We start from the raw sequence: 13577 nt of genomic DNA, 5'->3' as shown, positions 1-13577 counted from the left end.
CATGTTTCCACCTTTCCATTCTTAAAAGGATAATAATATACATGTCTAACTTATATGCCTAAAGATATGTCATACTTCATATATTATATGACATGTATTTTTCAATAATTCTTTTTCATCATTTCTACCTTTGATCTTGTCACATGACTTAATCTTCTTTTTAGGCCTATTTTTAGACACATAAATTAAACATATTAACCATTTTCCAAAAGAAAATGAAAATAAATACACACTGACAGTGTTGTTGATATGACATAAAAAAAGATAAAAATAAGTATCTGTCATGAAGATCATTTTTATTTAAAAATATGTATTCCACTTTTTTTTTATCTTCTTTATTAAAAATAAATGACAAAGTTCCTTTTAAATATTTTGTCTACCAATTGCCATTTGTTGCTATGAGAAAACAAAAACACCATTAAGATAGACTATATTAATTCAGTTTCTTATAAATGAGCCGAGTTGAAGAGTTTTATATATTAGAAAAAGAACGAATTGCATTTTTGGTCCATGTGTTATCACACCTTTTGCAAGTTTGATACAAATATGTGCAAAGTCGCGAAACGTTCTTTGTCATATCACACCTGTTGCAATTTTGGTCCAACAGTAACGTTCCGTCTATTTTTACCGTTATGGACATCATGTACCCCTCACGTGAAGGGTAATATTGTCTTTTCATTATAAACAAGGACCATTAAATGTATTTACCAAGATTAAGAATAACAGAGTATATTTGGCAATCTTTGCCTATAATGTCAGATATAAAAAGAAAAGTTAGATAACCTAAGAGATTCAATTATCCCTTAAAGGTGTAGAAATTACCTTACCCGGCGTCATTTCCTGATTCGATGATTCCTTCTATTGTAAATGTTTTGGCATGGATAACACGCCCAATAATGAATTCACCAATTTATAAAGAAATATGAATACTTAGGTATTCCAGAATGTCCATGATATACAATTTCACGGAGATGGGAGAGTTAATACTTAATAACATTACGATATAACCCAATATAAACAGAGTATATCTTACGTGGAGTCATAAAATACATTTAAGAATGTATGTGTTTACATTGTTATTCGATACCCTCTGCTTCTGGAAGGGTCCTAACCTCGTATTGAGGACAGTAAATAAAAAAAGTACACAGTTGGAATACAGTAAAGATATGAAACTAAACAAAAAATTATACCCCAACCTCGTGCTGCTCATGTTTCGTTCGGTCCTCGGAGTCATGTTTCTTGTAAATTGTGGGTTGCACGCCTCCTGGGCAGGTTTAGGCCCACGATCACCCCTAGTTGTGTGGTCCAACTCCAAGCAAATTCTACAATAACTAAGATGATGATTTATAATAACTAAAAAGACCAATAATTAATTACTACCATGTGTCTGAAAAACACGCGCAAATAGTTTTGATTAAGCCATCCAAAGACAAAAGAAAATACTGAAGTTAATATTGTTACATTCATGCATTAGTAAGGTTAACATGGTCAAGGCCATTGAATAAGAAGTATAAGATAGTTGCTTGTACACCAGGAGAAGATTTTGATCACCATCAAATATGCTGGACCATATGAAAGTACCATATGTATAAGTAACGTATTTTAAAATCAGATGTAGATGACAGCAAGAACCTAATATCAAAATCTATATCTTCACATGTAGTTAACAACATCAATGATTAATTGATTATATCAAAATCATCCATGGACAATAAAAAATCTAAAAAACATAATATCTTTGACTCTACCATCCATTTTGTTTTTTGAGGAACATACTTTTTCAACCTGAAAATACTCATCTATTGGATACACACCTGCACACCATATATATAACCTGAATGCATCAATTCATCAAATGAATCGAATTCTACATTTTACGATCCAAGTTACAAACACATACTAAAAGACACTTTTAAACCCCTTTTTGTTAACTAGTAGCTACTATAAAAGAAGAAAAACTTACAGATGTGGCTTTAGGATGTTAATTAAGATCAGTGATCGAGGACATCGAATAAGTTGAACACCCTATCAATTCAATAAAGATCTAATTAACGTGTCTAACATGACGATAGAGACCATATTGCTACAATAAAGATGTAAACTATACGTTGAGTTATCACATAGAAAAGTGATAAACATATGCCTAATAAACATTAATAGCATTTCATTGTCAACTCAGTATGAGGACTATCCAACCTCCAATAACTAAACCAAGAGTTCACATACTTGACTCATTAATTAATTCTTAGCATAAGTAAACAGAAAGTAAAACACATGGAGAATTTATTGGATACTAAATTTATAGGTACCTTATACTTTTGGCTACAACATGATCGAACGAAATTTTACAAAAAGAGATGTCCTTGGTTGGAACATATTTGACCAGTAACCTGGTTAAAGCAGCAGCTAATTCATCTTTTTAATGATGTGAGCTTTAAGTTAATTGCTATGGGTAGTTCATTGCTATTAAAAGAAAAAAAATATACTGATTAATAAATTGCATGGAACACAATGAGTAAATGATAGATACCATACCAAAGAACACTACACACATACTTCGAGTTGAACGGTGATGTAATATCAGTTCCAGTCTCCACCAACAATGAAAGTTGGAATTTTCTAGTCTATGCCTCATACTATGTATCTTGATTTCTTTTAAACATTTTATCGAGCACCTTACATGCATTAACAACGTCTTATACATCGGGATTTATATCATCAGCATCTACAAAAAGAAAAGCTGTCACAAAAGCAACTTTTTCTTATAAATTTAAATTGATAGTTATTGAGTATATATCAAGAATTTATAAATGAATAATAGTTAAATTAAAACCAAAACCCTACCAATAAATTCCTTTTTTTTTAATGAATTAAGGATAAAGATTAAGATGGAAAAAAAAAAAAAGATCTAATTTTGAAATACCTGTTTATTTCCAAAAATTGAAAAATAATAGATTTGTATCCAATAATTAAATATGAGACCTAATGTTGATGGAATTGGTGAAGACTGAAGAACCAAATTTGAAACTCTGCCCAATTTTAAAACTTGCGTACAGACGAAGAGTGGCATATAAGATTTGATTTGGAATTTTGAAACCATATAATTGTAAGACAAACTTATTTATCAATGGTGGCTTTCTAATTAAAAATGTTAAATGAGACCAAAAAGGCAAAATGGACATAAAAATTCTAGATTTTAATCAAAACGTGTGGTAGTCCAAGTGGTTAAGAAGTTTACTTTGAAACCGGATGTTGCGGGTTTGATTCACAATTGGCTTTTTTTAAATAAAAAGCCATTGAGGCCTCTCCCTAAGTTAGAATTTCATCCACACTGCCACATCAGTTTTTTTCACTCTTCATCCACCTATTTCACAATCACTCTCAATAACACCTCTTCCACAACTTCTATTTATTTTATTTTATATTTACCTAAAAATAAAATAAAAATATTACTTTTAAACAAAAAGTATTATATAAACATAAACAAAAATAATATATATAGAGTTTAAAAACATTACATTACAAAAATAATAGTATATCATTAATATTTAGTGTAACATTATTATCAATATTATAAATATATTTAATTATCTAAATATGCAAGGTATGTAAACTAGAAGGGGCATAATGGAATTTCAAACAAATACAATGTCTTAAAAAACAATTATTAAATTGCAAATAAGCCTTCTTCTACCCCACCAAATAATAATAATAATAATAATAATACTATTTACATACTTATAGAGTTATAGGTAAAAAAACTTTTCATACCTTTGATGCTACTTCCCATATCAAACCACCAACAATTTCAGTATGTGGAAAAGCATCGGAAAGAAGTTCATCACCTAAACTAAAGTACATTCAAATATTAGTTTCTTTTTATAGATAAACATTTTTTACTAAAAAATTACAAATAATAAAAAAAATTACCACTGATTATATCTTTGTAGAGGAGCATTTTGAGTTTTTTTTGGCTTAAGCAACAAAGATGAGTTTAAGTTTTTAGTAAAGTAAAAAAGAAGAAGAAAGAGTTAGGTGGTTTTAAAATAGAGATGAAGAAGATACACTACTCTTGAAATAAATATACAACTTAACTATACAGTATACATAACCCAACTATACATAAAGTGGTTTTAAAGTGCATGGTGTGAGAAAGCGATGTGATCCGTCTATACGAATTTATGGTGGACACTAGCAAATGCATATTCAATAACTAGGTGAAACCGTATGTTGCACTTACATAAATTTTATGGTGGCCTTAACAATGTCCTCGACCTTTTCTTCTTCTTGTTGGTTAGATGATGTTGATCCCCGACGTACCTTTTCAAGCTCTTTATGCTCCATGTCCTTCGAGGGGTTGGCACTTACATAAATTTTAGGTTTTTCGGCTACTTCCACAAACTGCAAATAATAATAATAATAATAATAATGTCACACCCCACCTTAGGCGGAATCGTAGGATATGACGAAAAGATATAGCAATAGCACATGGACTTTATAATAGAGTCATACTAAATGAAATCAAAATAAATGTAATTTCCACAAGCGGGATAAATCTAGGCAACACGCCTCAAATATCAAAAGATGTAACAAATAGCAAATAGAGTTCAATGATTAAATGCAACTAGGAGTCCATGAAGGATCTCTTTATTAGTCTTCCTAAAGTCCTTATGCTCAATCTCCTTAAGCATTGTTATTACCTGAAAATGAATGCTCGAAAATGTCAACATAATGTTGGTGAGTTCGTAGGTTTAAAGTAATACAAATGAATTTGCTGTGCATGATATATATGAGGTTTGGACAATAGTGTAAATATAAACATGTAGCAGCTTGTATGCAATCCAAATACTGATCAATGCCATCATAGTTATCCAACAACACAATCCCCATCACTCCTGCCCACAACTCAATCATGCTTTAAATACCAACAACTACCAGCTGGAGTATAAAGTTGGTCGATAGTTTTCCAATAGTCTTCAATAGATATCAAAAGACATCTATTGCATCAAAGAAATCAATACAAGTAAGCTAGCATACACAATTTCATAATTACACGTATTTGTCCATGAAAACAAACAAGTTTTGGCACAGCTAGTAAAGAAATGAAAAGTGTTTTGAGCATCATTTTCCCCCAAATAAATAAAATAAAAAGGGGCCACGAAACTCACCTCAACAAGCAAGTAGTTATGCAAAGTCCAACAAGGTCGCTAGAATCTACACAACATATATATGAACAAGTTACAATTATGGACATGGTCAAGAACCATCCATTGTAACCCGTATTTGATGATATATACATATATGGCTACTTTCAAAATATTCCCAACTGATTTGTCATCTATTATTAAGTTACAAGTCACATAACTTAATATAGAGTATTTGTTTTAATGATTTATGATTTAGTTCTACAAGCTCTTATTCGCTGAAATTTTTGGTAACTTTATCAATTTTTATTCTAGATCACCCGAACTAACCAAGTCCTTAAATTTTACCACAGTAACTTTTATGTGTTAGATACTTAAATGAATTTTTACAGAATTTATTTTGTTCTTGAACTATTTTTAAAAATTCGTTAATTACAGACTAGTTAATAAATTCACTGTTTGCGCACAGAAAAGTTTTATAAAAGTTAAGGGTCTTCGAAGCTTCAAAAAAAATCCAAATTTTTACTGTACACTCTTAACATCTTAAAAATGTTTATGGAAAAAAATAATCTTCCAGTTCATAAAATCGACCAAGATATGACTATTTGAAGTCGTCCTAAATCTGTTCTGAAAACTCAGCTTTGCGCAGTTTTGTTATAAAATTCGTTTGACAACCTTAAACTTCATATTTTGACACGAAACCACTTCCACCAGAAAGTAGACTTCCTGAAATTAATTTTAGACACCAAAAACGTGACTTAACCATCTTCCATGACCAAGATACGACATTTCAAAGTTAACAAACAGAATCTGTCCAGATTCTGAAATAACTCAAACTTACTGTTTTAAAGACTACTACAACTAATATTCATATATAATCCTTCAAATCTTTCCAACACCTATTTACATCTGTTATTATGATTTTCATGCCTTCATAATTGAATTTCTCTAATTACATTAATTATTATAATACAATAAATACATAAACTTTTAACATTAATATAATTTATACTTCAAGCTTTTGATTTAACCTTAAAAGAAAACCCTTTCATTCATTATTATAAATTTGCCATAATATATATTCATCAAATAGGTTACTTATAAATAAAAATTAATTAAAAAAAAATATATGCTTATATATATATATATTTAATAAATAAAAAGACTAATATATATGAAAAGAGAATACAAGTGATTTTACCCCAAGATTGATGATCTTCTTCTTAGATACCTTAAAAAAAGAATAGAATATAATCTTAAGAATTTTATTATTAATTGTAATTTAAATCAAGATTCAATAGAATTATAATTAAACTTACCAAAGTTTGCTTTGACAATGAGATGATTAATAAAAAAAAAAATATTTAATGTTGTGGTGCTTTGGTGTTGATCGACCAAAGAGAAGAAAAGAATCAAAAAAAAGTTTTGGTTTTTTTTTTTATTATTATTTAGGGTATAGTTATTATATATATATATATATATGGAGATAAGTGTTTTAGTTAGTTTATGATTAGACTTAATGCAACATAAGAATTCTAATGGAATTAAAATTCCTTGCTCACCATAAATTGTTGTAATATATATATGACTAAAATTTTTTTACTAAACATATGATATTTTACTATTACTATTATCATCTTACTAGTTATACTAATTATATATTATTTTCATAATTATTGATTTCGTTCACCACTAAATAGCGTATACTAATTTATCAATGTCTAGAAATAAATATGACTAACAACTACAAGTCTAGAAATTACGGGGATAGTTATAGTTATCTATGTTTAGGAAGATCAAATATCTCAATCCTAAACTTTTGAAATTCAAGTAATAGAAATCCCATATTGGAAATGATCACCACATTTCTATGCTTGTTATACTATATAGGCATATTGACTAGTCAAGAAAATTGGAATGTAAGTTAGAGACTATAATAAATTACCAGTTTTGGTGACGGATGTCACAAATAATAATAATAATAATAATAATAATAATAATAATAATAATAATAATAATAATAATAATAATAATAATAATAATAATTCACGTACTTATAGAGTTATAGGCAAAAACTTTTCATACCTTTGATTCTACTTCCCATATCACACCACCAATGTATTAAGTTGGTGGAAAAACGTCAGAAAGAAGAACATCACCTAATGTACATTCAAATATTAGTTTGTTTTTATGGATAAACCATTTTCACTAAATTATTACAAATAATAAAATATTACCAGTGATTATATATTTGTAGATTAGCATCTTGAATTTTTTTGGGTTAAGCAACAAAGATGAAGATGAAGTTTTTAGTAAAGTAAAAAGAAGAAGAAAGAATTGGAGGTGGAAGGAAGGTAAAAAAGAAAAAGAAAGAGTTAGAGAAATTATGTAGTAGTAGGTGAATATGTACGATTGTTGTGTGTGGAAGGAAGGTAAAAAAAAAAGGAAGATAATAATGTAGTAGTAGGTGAATATGACAGATTAGTATAAATATATATATAATACTATAATATTGTTTTTGGATTTTCCTATTATTTGGTATTATAAGAACAAAGATGATTTAAAGGAAAATAATAATAATTTACATTTTATAATATTTTTAATGTGTTCAACTTTAAATAATTACGTAGATTATGGTTTTTGTGTTAGATTTGGTTTTATTTTGAATAATTTATATTAGAATTATATTATTGAACTAATATTATGTTTAAGTACATTCAAATATTACAAATTTCATATAATTCCTTGAGTCACATACTTTCTTTCTATGATTTTTGTTTATATATATTTTATATATCAAATTACAAATTAAACACATATACAACAAATACATCAGGGGCAGATTACCATCATACCATTCATTTACCTTGAAACCCGTTACGCATCCTTTTAGATTTTATATTTGTAAAAGCATGTATTTAGGCCCCATTCACCATTTCATCTTCTTCTTATGTTCAAGATCAAATATTCCACCAAACGTATATAACCTTTTCAATTCGGTTTAAGGCGTGTCCATGTAAGTTATTTAGAATCAAACATAGTTCCATGTACACGCCTTGGACCTATGTAGATCCGCTTTTTCCAACCCTTTTTTCAAAAAAAAAAAAAACAAACAAACAAGGTTACAAAACCTAACTTATAGCTTGAAGATGTCAATAATGTTGACACTCGTTTGAACTTCTGGCTGTGTAGATAGTGTTGCCTTTTTCACCTTATCTTGTCGCATTAAGACGAACGTTGCCCACTACTTATATTAACATGAACTTTTTTCTGGTTTCACCGACTGAAAAAAAAAATCCATTATTAATATACTTGAGTTATAAGTAGAATTTTCCATATAATTTATCTTTTGCACTCAAGATGGTATATGCATCAAATCAGTTCCTTCGTCTAAGTATCTTATTAGCCGATTCGTGTTTGTTGTCATAAGCAGTGACGTATCCATGTGGAGAGGAAGGTATGCAATTACAAACCCTATGGAAAAAAAATATTAATGTTAATTTTGTTTTTTATATAAATAATTTTTAAAATTATTTATAGTGCATATCCAAAAAAAAAATGATGCATTTCAAGTCTAAAAGAAAAGAAAAGAAAGGGCTCGAAAGGAAAGATAAGGAAAAAAAATAGTAACGTGAAAAACATTGTTGATCTCAAAGAAATCCAAGAGAAAGAAAGGAATGGTGAATAAATTATTACATTCTCGACTTCATTGGAAATGAAAACAAAAAAAAAATAATTGTATAGTTTTACAATTATGTTTCTATTTCTTAATATGTAGTTATGAATATACTTAGGTTCATGTATAGATTAGTAGTTTTTTAAAAACCTATAATGTTTATTCTATAATTCAAAGAAAAATGTTATTTTAATTCAAAGAAAGGAAAAGAAAAAATATATATAAGAAAGGATTAAACTCATATAATGTTATACTTCTATCTTTATTATTTATTCCGTACTAAGTTATAATGGTAAATTAATAATTATATTAGTTTTTCTTTCTCCATCCCTCTATAATGAGAACGGAAATTTTGAGATTAAAAATCACTACTTTTCCATTTATTTTTCCATTCTTTTCCTTTTAAATAGAGCTTAAGAATGTCTTTCGAAGTTTTAATTTTTTCCTTTCTTTTCTATTCATTTCTAATCAAAAACAAAATCAATAATCCAATGTAAGGCATGAGTAATGTGCATGAGTCCGAACAAAAAAATGATTTCTGAAGTATAATTAAACTTTGCATGGCGTGTTATATTTTTCTGGATACGCTACTGGCCATGAAAAAACCAAAACATCACGAAGATTGACAATATTGATTTTGTTTCGTTTTAATGAGTTAAGTTGGGATATTTTATGTTAGAAAAACTAGTTATAGAAAAAATGGGTTAGACAGACTCAAAGTTGCATAAAGTGTATTTTAATCTTTAGTCTCCTAAATCGTATTACACTGACACAAACTCGATTAGTATTGTAATTACATAGTTTTTGGTTTTGAACGATATGGACGGATATGAATTAATTATGTCAATTTTCAAGATTGAAGAATGAATAGTCTATCTTTTTTTTTTAGGGAAGTTCATGGCTTAATTATGTCCCATTCAACAATTTTCACATTGACTTGGTTCATTCATATGTTAAAATACTTGTCACGCAAAAGGCCAAAAGAAAAATATTCTAACTGATAAGTAGATGATAACTAATTCAGGTCGCATCCCTCTTTCTTTACTTGAGGTCACATGAGACCTACAGGAACTATACTGACCTTCTTCACACGAAAATTTGTTGTTTCCAATTAGACATGTATCATCTAAATAAGACAAAAAAGATGAATCAACCCAACACTATGGAAATATATCTTAATGTTTATACTTCTGTTAACGTGGGACAAATCCACATTATTTAAACACACTTTTAACATATATATTCTCTTTATGTTATATTATTTTAACATATAAAATGATATATATACATAAAGATTCCTACAAATTTGACCAATTTAGAAATAGAAGAGAGAACGGATACTGGTAAAAAAAATAGAGAATGGGATAATACTAATATTCTTTGATAACTATAATGACTACTCCCCTCATATATATGAGAATGAAAGCCAACGGTTACAACTTAAACACTTATCCATAAGTGAGTAATCACCAAGATAACATATCGAAGTACTTAATTAATAGTCCTAAATAATACAAAGTTAAAAGACCATACTTCATCATGTTCCCGCTTCAAACCTTTTGTTCCTATAAGCCCACGCCCACGTACAACAAGGTTTGGTTACCAGAACCCCATTTGTTGTAGGAACATACGATTGTCCAAGCTATTTAGCATTAAAAAAACTTCAATGATAAAAGAATATGTTTTGATAGGTTAATTATATACTTAGAAAATTTAAAGTTAATTTATAAGCTTTCAATGGTCATTGTGAATGGTGGTGAGGTTTTTTAAGGGATTAGTGCGTCCGAATGCAACAAACTATGCCTAAAAGGTTATAGTGTGCACGAACTAAGGTTTTTTTATTGTATGCATAAACTTAGTAAAAATGTTCAAATCATGCAATGTATATACATGGCAGCCCGTATGAGCTGCCACGTGTAAAAAAATATATTTTTGAACAAGCCACGTGTAAGGTTTTTATTGGCCGGTCACAAAAAGTTGTATGATATAAAATTTTTTGTTAAGTTTATGTATACAATAAAAAAAACGTTAGTTCGTGCACACTATAACCTTTTCGGCATAGTTTGTTGCATTCTGGCGCACTAAACCCTTTTTTAAATTATGAATTAGTCACAAATGACGGAAAGCCTATCATAGGTTGTTTTAACTTGGTCTGCGTTAGTGATCACCTCGAGTAATAGATCCGCAATTTAATCTTGTTTTTTCCTTTTTTAAATAGCAAATTCCCAATAACCCTTCATATCTAAATTCACCATGTTTTACTACAAGATTCAAACCAACATTTACCCCCAAGAGAGGATATATAGCACATCACTTGAGCGGAAGTCCAATAACTTAATTATCTTATAATAGAGGAAGCATAAAAGGGCTTAAATTTTTCATAATGGGTATAGCTTTGTCAAACATATGTTTGCACCACGTATTCAAGAATTTATTCGGGTGTTTAATTTTAAGGGACATGATAAACTTTTGGCCTGTAAAAATTAATTATTGGTACCCTTATGAAAGTTATGATGGTAACTTATATATTTTTTTCATACGAGTTATTATCAAAAGATATTCGTTGTTACCAAATGTCCAAATACCAAACACTATTCGGATCCATGAAAGATAAACATAAAGGAAATTGAAAAGTAAGCTCTTGACAAATGTTAATTTTAACCCACTAAATCTTATATGCTCTCAATAGTCAAATAGGAAATTAGGAAGCGAACTGGAATAAGTGGTAAGATTAGGTGTAAGACTTTAAGGTTTTCTGAACGATATGGACAAACAAAAATTAATTGGACAGAATGACAGATGCGTCAATTTTTATATTTTGAGAATAGTAGCCTCTCTTCCTACTTTCTAGGAAAGTTCGTGGCTTATATCTCACTCAAACTATTTGACATTGACTTTGACTTTGACTTTGACTTGATACAATATAATAAAAGAAGAGAATTGGTACCAAAAAGGACTAAAAAAAAGAGGAAAGTATTTTATAACTTTCATTACCCGTTATTTCTAATTGATCTACAATACTGTAAAAGAAAGTAAATAATCACGTAACACTTAACCGAACATGAGTTGAACTCACTAAGCTACAAATGCAAAATAGTATATCAAGTGAAAAATAATACAGTAGTATTTTTTTTATATTACCAGAAGTAGGGGTGTTCACGGACCGGTTGGTTCGGTTTTGACTAAATCTCAAACCAAACTGGCATTTCCGGTTTTAACATACATTAAACTAAGTCAGACCAAGTATGTTGTTAAACCGAACCAGACCAGACCATGTGAGCCGGTCCGGTTTGGTCGGTTTTAAATGCTTATTTCTGTTTCGTCTATTTCCATATAATCTTGTGTATATCTGTGACAAGAGTCATAACGAACACTTCAAATTAGAACATTTATGACATTATTAAAATACAATATATGTTTGAGTCAACAATCAAAAAACATTATCATATAATATTTTCATATAGATTCCACATCATTTAATTTACATGAGAAAGTTTAATTTCTCCAAAAAAATACAAGGTTGAAGAAAAATATTTACATAAAATATATTATATCCATTGTAGTACCAACACATTATCGTAAAAATACATGTATATATATTTTTCCTTTTATTAATGGCTAGATATCATCAAAAGTTATATACCTTTGGTCCAGTTTGGTTTATGGCGGTTTTTTCTTTGTTGAAACCGTAACCGAACTGATGAACCCGGTTTTTCAGAACTTGAATTGTCAGACCAGACTTTAGCAACTCATTCCGACCAAACCAATCCATATACCCCGGATTGGTCCGGTTTTTACGGTTTGATGAACACCCTTAACCAAGAGTGTCTCTTTTATACCTTACTCACACTACCTCATGTCTCACTTTTCATAATTAGACATGTCGGGGATATTAAGAAACAAACAAATAAATCTGAAAGGCGCAGCCTTTGAGATTGAATTAATTAGGTGGTTCAACCAAACTATTCATTCAAGAAATTTAAACAATTCAGAAATATGTATATGTGTGTTTGAGAGCGAAGAAAATTGTGATGTGTGTACAAGGGTTTCAAGCCTATAAATGCCTATATAGCATAGTGAATTCAAATAAACATTCACTCATACCTACCTATAAACCTACATGATATTCTATCATGGTTAATCTAATTACATTAAAATATCTAATAAGATATGTTATTATTTTGTTTAATAATAAAATTTAGGAATTAATCACGGGAAGACCAACGTACTTTATCATTTGTACACGGTTGCCCATTACCTTTTTTTATTGATGAGGTTTACCCACATACTTTTCTTTTTTGAACACGGCTGACCAATATTACAGATTATCACAGATAAACCGGTCAACTTTGGGTCAACCGTGTACAAAAAAAAGTATGTGGGTAAACCTCATCAATAAAAGGGTATGATGGGCAACCGTGTACAAATGAAAAAGTACGTTGGTCTTTTCGTGATTAATTAAAAAAATTAAGTAGTGATGTATGGCTAAAAAAAAATATCTTATGAATGATCCCGCATACTTAATACATGCGAATCTTTCATACGAAACCCAAAATACAAAAATTTTGAACATTTTGACGTTGTGGATGTTGCATATCATTGCAACCCAATAATAATGAATGTTGGTGCCCGACCTCAAAACTTGTTTTTTCTTTGTAACGACTCTTAAGACCCGTGCGTTGCACGTCCGTGATGAATTATACTATTTTCATTTTTAACGTGTGGTTTAAAAATGATCTATATTAGAACGATGTTGA

The 13577-nt window shown here is 29.3% G+C and overlaps 1 long non-coding RNA gene across 2 annotated transcripts; it reads right to left on the bottom strand.

Annotated features, from left to right (window-relative positions):
• Nucleotides 1-1014: 1014 nt before the first annotated feature.
• Nucleotides 1015-3154, bottom strand: LOC122598006. 2 transcript variants are annotated; one of them, XR_006323509.1, is made up of 3 exons: nt 2924-3154; nt 2536-2725; nt 1015-1331 (listed from the first exon to the last, which is right to left on the bottom strand). It is a non-coding gene; the product is annotated as an uncharacterized LOC122598006 (long non-coding RNA). The 2 variants fall into 2 exon arrangements; XR_006323510.1 differs by having other exon boundaries at nt 2983-3154.
• Nucleotides 3155-13577: the final 10423 nt, after the last annotated feature.

This window comes from Erigeron canadensis, chromosome 4, assembly GCF_010389155.1.
Source record: "Erigeron canadensis isolate Cc75 chromosome 4, C_canadensis_v1, whole genome shotgun sequence".
NCBI lineage: Eukaryota > Viridiplantae > Streptophyta > Magnoliopsida > Asterales > Asteraceae > Erigeron > Erigeron canadensis.
The sequence above is the reverse complement of the archived record's forward strand: the minus strand, read 5'-3'. Positions and strand labels throughout refer to the sequence as shown.